Raw genomic sequence first — 6,676 nt, 5'->3', positions numbered from 1 at the left:
TTTCCTAAAGCCGTCATAGGTCATTCCTTTTTATTCAGCTGCCCAATTTAAAAAATAACCCTCACTGTTGTAATGTTGAAGCTGTTTTAAAGGAAAGATTGTCATCAAATCAGCCTAACACCTGAGCTGGAATCATTTGGTTTGTCTTGGTTTGATGTGAGCCGTGTGAGGGTATTTCAGGCTGAACCTGCCAGACCAGGGACAAGGTTCATCTAGCCCAGTCTCCTGGCAAGGGCCAAGGCTGCTTCTTTTGGAAAAGGTGCTCAAAAACCTGCTGTTGCCCATGATGTCCACTGAGAACATTTCATGAACTTTGTGGCCAGGGTAACACTTCAAAGCTGAATTCTTCAATTTCCGTTGTGGCTCTTGCATATTTTTTCCTTATTTACTGATGGACCTCTTGGAAGGACCATTTAAACAAATATTTGATGCTTTTTTTGAAACAGGCATGGTCACTGGCCTCAGTGATCTCCTGTCACAGTGAATGCCTGCATGGGCAGGACGTAAGGAAACATCTCCTTCCAGCAAAGCTTGACTCCTCACTTTGGAAAAGGGCAAGCAGCTCCAAGCTCTGCAGCCTGGTGGCTCATCAGCCCACAGCAGCTGAGCATAGGTCACTGCCCACAGACTCCGACAAACTCAAAGCCACTTGAAATAGTGAAGATGGGGAGGTGAGGCGACTTCCTCAGCACCCCCACCACATGCCACACATCCATCCCAGATGCAGGGTGCACACAGATGGCTACCGTGGTGTGACTGGCTTGTGGCAACTCATTAAGCTGCTGTACTGTAGCTGCACACTGGGCTCAAACCATGCTTGGAGCCACAGTGGAGTGGGTGTCTGTCTGAGCAAGCTCCTCCAGATAGAGAGTTTACCCCACTCCTCTTCCTAAGTGGCGATCATCACTGCAGCGAGGAAAGGACTTTGGGGCAACTCAGGTCTCCCTACCTCTACCTTCCTCTCCAGGCCAGCTCTGGCTCCGCTTGTGCTCACCTGCCCTCCTCAGCATTAAATGGGTCAGGCCTGAAAGGAAAACGTGCCAGACATCTGCAGCTGCTTAAGAAGGACCCCCAGATCAGAGGCACGACAGACACCTGGGTGGCTCTGAAACAAGCACTGGTGACACAAGTAGTCAGAAACCAATTCTCCATAGAGAGTCTTTGGTAAAAGCCCCTGACTGACCTTTGTAGATCATTTTTCCCCAGGAGCCTCACTATACCCTGACAAACATAGTATCTTTATTTAGCTATCTGATAACAAAGTGAGTGAAGCTTGAGAGTGGCTCTCCTCCAGCTGCAGTAGGCTGCTGCGAGCTGGAGACATGGCAGGCTCTTTCCTCAAGTGTAGAAGGAAATACCTGTATATTATGTCCAGCATTGGGTAGATCTATATTTCATTACAGCCCCAGGCATTTGACATGTATTCTCAAGAAAAGAGAGCTGTCATTTTTTCCCCAGGTATTGTGAGCGTAGGGAATGCAGACCAGAAAATGAAGTGGTTCTCCCCGCAGGGCTGTTTGCAGAAGATCACAGGGGAGCCAAGGCAGAGAAGCATTAGTACTCCTGCTCACAGGCTCTCACATGCTCTCTGGGCATGCAGAGGCAGGTTTCCATAGCCGCACACCTCCTTCGAACGTGGTCGCCCTGACACGTGCTCTTTGGATTATTGCCAGCAGACGAGTGGTTGGCAAGGCACCCTCTGCAGGCTTTTTTCCATGCACCAATTGCCCAGTTTCCACAAATAAGAGCAGCAGGGGCAGAGCCCAAATGCAGCCCCCTGCTACCTAACCATGGACTGTCACAGAGCAAGCTAAAGGCTTACAGGCGGCTCTGCGGGCGGTGGGCCCAGGTTGCACGTGAGCTAAACCATGAAGGTGGAGGTCCCACGCCACCTCAGCCCAACTGCTCTTACTAGCTGAAGCCCAGCTTGCGTCCTGAAGCAGCACCACTTCAGCAGGGTGCAGAGCACAACTAACGAACCTTTGAGAGGCCCAAACCAGCAGCGAGCAGGTGCAGCACAGCCCTCCTCAGATCGCTGTCGGCAATGGCAGCACAAGTAGCATGGGAAAAGGAGCTAAGGCCAGGACACATCACTTGGTACAAAGCGATATTCAGGAGACATCTCTCTATGTCTGCACACCTCCCAGTGCTCCCAGCCCAGAACTGGGGCTACAGCACACCAATACCCGCATCCCTTGAAGTTAGCAAGGAGTGACAATGCTTTTAGCCAGACCATTACAACCTGTTTACAAGGGAAAAAATAGAAAAAGCAAACCAAAACCAAAACAAAACCAAAAACCAACCCCCCAAAAATCAAAACTTAAGAGTAAGAAGGGTCAGCTGAAGTCTAGGAGTATCGAGGTTTCCATAATTTTCCTCTGTCTTTTTGGTAGAGGCAATTCTACAAATTCAACTCTTGTGTTCAATCCATACCAAAAAAGCAGCCTGGAATTTAAAGTTACACATCTAGCAAAAACTCTTTGCAAAGAAACAAGTTTCAAATCAATGACAATACTTTGCTTCACCTTAAAAATAAAGCCTAGATGAAAAGCTGCTTGAAAATGAACTATTAATACAGAGCATTTCAATAACTTGGAAATGTTCCACCTTTAAATCACCTATGAGGGCAAAAGTGCCTGGGTACAATGAAAAGGAGCTCACAGTACCACTGCAAACTCAGCAAATGGCTTGGACTGTGAGTCATCCTGCTTCAGTTAGGCTGTGTCATAGGAAGATTGATCAAACTCCTCTCTGTGGGTGTTTCCAAAATGTCCCAAAGCTATACCTTTTCCCTACACAGCTACTACTAGCCATGCTTGGAAACACGATGCTGACAGACAGCTCTTTGGTCCAAAATAGTTGTCACAATGTTGCATACGATGTTTTGCTCCATCATGTACAAGAGAATCTCTTTCAGACCATCTGTGCCCCAGAGCTCAGGATAGCACTGTGCTACCCGAGCCTGCAGTGCCACAGGAGAGATCAGCCTGTGCCAGGCTGTGTACTGGTGCCACCAGACAAACCACTGCTTGAGCCCCATGCTCTGACACATCCACTGTCAGCAGCTGGATGCACAGTGGTATGCCCCAGCTCTCACATCGTTTCAGACACCTGGAAGAGAGCATGGACAAATGCCCAGGGTGCCACCACTAATGGGGCTCTGGTAGTCAAATCCCAAATGCCAGCTAGAAGTAGGAGGGACCACCAGTACCACCAGGAGCATTGCTTTGGCCTTAATGGTCTGTCAGTGTAGATATACCTGTTTATACTCTGCTGAAAAGGACCAAGGCATTACAAGCAGAGGCCAAACCAAGTGCTTTCATTGTGAATAATGAAATCTACATTCTGGACTACATTAGGAGGAAGGTGGCCAGCAGATTCAGAGAAGTTATTCCCCCAATCTGCTCAGTACTGGTGAGATTGTGCCTAGATACTTTGTCCTGTCTGAACCCCCCATGTTCCAGAGGGATATTGAAAAACAAGGAAACATCAACATGGTGAGGAGTCTGGAACACATAAACTATAAGAAAAGGTTATAGGAGCTGGGCTTGTACTCTGGTGAAGAGGGACTACTAGGCAATATAAGGGCAATATAAGAGCAGTCTACACTTATTTCAAAGGGGGCTCCAAAGATGATGGATCCAAACCCTCATGCGGTCCTAGTCATGCACAGGCGGTAGAGACAATGTAGAGAGGATGAAGGGAGAGTTCAATGTAACAGTTCCTAAAAACAGGAGGAGCTATTCAGGAGCCAGAGTTGCTGCAGGCAGAATGCAACTGCCCTCTCTCCTAAGTTTTCCTGGGATCAATAATCAGAGGTCTCAGTTCAAGTCAAGGGTCAAGTGTTTTCATTGAGCTTCAGAAGTTGGGATAACTCCTCTGTGAAACACAGTTGAGATAACTGCAGCTGTGCAAGGGTCTTTTTAAAGTGGTCCTGGCTCTAGTTTTTCATTATGTCCCTCCGTCTCCCCACATAATTCCTGTCCAAATGATTGCAGGACCATGACCATCCTTATTCATCTACGGTATTTAAAGCTTGGATCACAGCTTATAGAGAGGGGCTGAAGACAGCAAGTAAAACACCATATGTTCATTAGCTTTGAAAATTGCACAAGTCCAAAGCCAAAACTTCCCTTCCTCTGAACTCTGTAGAACTGTGGATATGGATGGAGATCTGAATCTTGCGTCTGGCTGATCCAAATGCTCCTAAGTGGCAACTGATGGGGGAGGATGGGCTGGCTGCTGGACTGCAACTGCTAGCTGCTCACATTTCCCAGTACTTCAACGCTGCCTAGCCTGCCACTTGCTCTGTTCTCACTGAAAAACTGAAGCTGGGATGTTCAGCTTGAGCAGATCTTCAGCTTTGCTGCTTGGACCAGCTTCTACATGTTGACAGCTCACTCTTGCTCCCAGTTACACGTATACCCAACGCACCCACTACAGCTGTGTCACAGCCTGGCACATATTGGGGCTTAAGAGGCAAACTGTGAAAGAAAAGGGAAACTGAAATGGGTAAAGAGGCCCACCTGAAGATGGGCTCCACTGTGTTCCTTGCTCCAGGACCCAGATCCATGTCATCAGTTGTCTCAAGAGCTCAGCTCCCCAGCAGCTGACTCTGTGTGTTTGTATTCAAGCCTTGCATGTGAATGTAATTTATGGTCCTCAAGAAAAAGTAGGTCCTTTGGTCCCAGACGGTGGGTGCACAGGGAGGACAGCAGAGAGAACAAGCCACCCATCTTGCAATCCAAAATGAAATCAGCAGTGGTTGTACTGGCAGGAGGAGCCATGGCCACTCCGTGCTGTCTGGACTATTTCCCAGAAGGGACGGCAAGGCCTGTGTAATCAGGCTCAGCTGGTAATCAGGCAAAGTCCAAACTAGCATAAAGACTAAATTATCCCTTAGTCCTTCCAGCTCAGGGGAAAGGATATTGATAGGGGAGGCGAGGATGGCTGCTGGACTGCAGCTGCCAGCACCAGCCCATGCAGACAGAGAAATATCTTTCCACCTAACCTGCCCCTCGGCCCATTGTCATTCAAATCGCCGGCGCCTGGCGTGCAAAGGGCACATGCAAATCCCAGCGCCCTGCTCAGACTCACACCAGCATCGCTGCGGGCACCCTGCGGCCCTCGGGGGGAAATAACGCCATCTGTGCCCGCCAGCGCTGCCTGGAGACCCCGCCGCTTCTCGCTGCTGTCGTGCGCTCTGACCGTCTTCTCTCTCCGGTCTACAAAAAGGGGGGGTGATGCCAGGCTGTCTAAATTGGTGTGAAGCGTGGGCTCAATAGAATAGGCTAAACCCGAGTCCAACTGGCCATGTAATCTTGTTTCCATCAGTGCTGGAAGAGTGCACAACATCCCACCGTGCGAAAGGTGGGGGTGTGCCTCCGTGCAGCATTCTACCTTTGGAGAAGGGTTTATCACATCTTAAAAACACAGCAGACCCATCTCTACCTGTTCAAAAATCATAGCTGTCAAAGTTACATGACTGTCTTTAAATCACAAGATTTAATTTACATAAATAAGACTTTTATTTGGTTGGGAGGGGGTGAGCTTTTTTACATTTTGTTTTATGACGCTTTAAAACACTGCCATGGATCATGGCTTCAAAAGCTGCCTTCTGCAACTGCTGGGGCCAGGGAGAGCCTTAGGTTTTAAAAATGGAAAGCCAAGACCTGAATTTCACACTATCAGTTACTTCCAAGTCCTCTGATTCCCTGCCATTCCTTCTCACGTTTGTCTTCTGTGCAAACACTGCCTGTGGGGACCACTTTGGAGGCCAGACCTGGTCCTGGTGAAAACAATGAATCACAGAATGGTAAGGCTGGAAGAGACCTGTTGAGATCATCTCATCCAACCTCCCTGCTCAACCAGGGTCATCCTTGAGCACATTGCACAGGATTGTGTCCAGACAGTTCTTGAATATCTCCATGGAAGGAGACTCCACAACCTCTCTGGGCAACCTGTACCACTGTTTGGTCACTCACACAATAAAGAAGTTCTTCCTCATGTTCAGGTTCCTGCCTGTTTCCTCTTGTCCTGTTGCTGGGCACTACCGAGTTTGGCTCCATCCTCTTGGCACCCTCTCTTCAGATATTCGAATACTTGGTAAGGTCCTTTCTCTATCTTCTCTTCTCAAGACTGAACAGGCCCAACTTGCTTACCCATTCCTCAGAAATGAGATGTTTCAGCCTCCTAATCATCTTTGTTGGCCCCTGCCAGACCTGCTCCATGAGCTCCATGTCTCTCTTGTTCTGAGGAGTCCAGAACTAGACACAGCCCTTCAGGTGCAGCCTCAGCAGGGCTGAGCAGAAGGTCAGGATCACTTCCCTTGAACTCCTGGCAATACTCCTCCTAATGCACCCCAGGATACCTCTGGTCTTCTTGGCCACAAGGGCACTGCTTGGCACCACCCAGCAAAACAAGAAGGTCCTTCTGCAACCAGACCCGCGCTCTGAACACGGCTGCGGTGTAGGGGTCAGGAGGCGCTGAGCGGGCCAGGCAGAGGCCACAGCATGGCAGATGCGGCATCAGGAGCGGGTTTCCCTGCTGTCCTTGCCCACGGCGGGCTGTCCCTGGTGACTGGGAGCAGGGCTGTCCCTGGACACTGGGAGCAGGGCTGTCCCTGGTCTCTGGGAGCAGGGCTGTCCCCGGACACTGGGAGCAGGGCTGTCCCTGG

The sequence above is a fragment of the Neopelma chrysocephalum genome, unplaced genomic scaffold (genome assembly GCF_003984885.1).
Source record: "Neopelma chrysocephalum unplaced genomic scaffold, ASM398488v2 Primary Assembly neopelma1_60, whole genome shotgun sequence".
In the NCBI taxonomy this organism is placed as follows: Eukaryota; Metazoa; Chordata; class Aves; order Passeriformes; family Pipridae; genus Neopelma; species Neopelma chrysocephalum.
Note: the sequence above shows the minus strand (reverse complement) of the source record.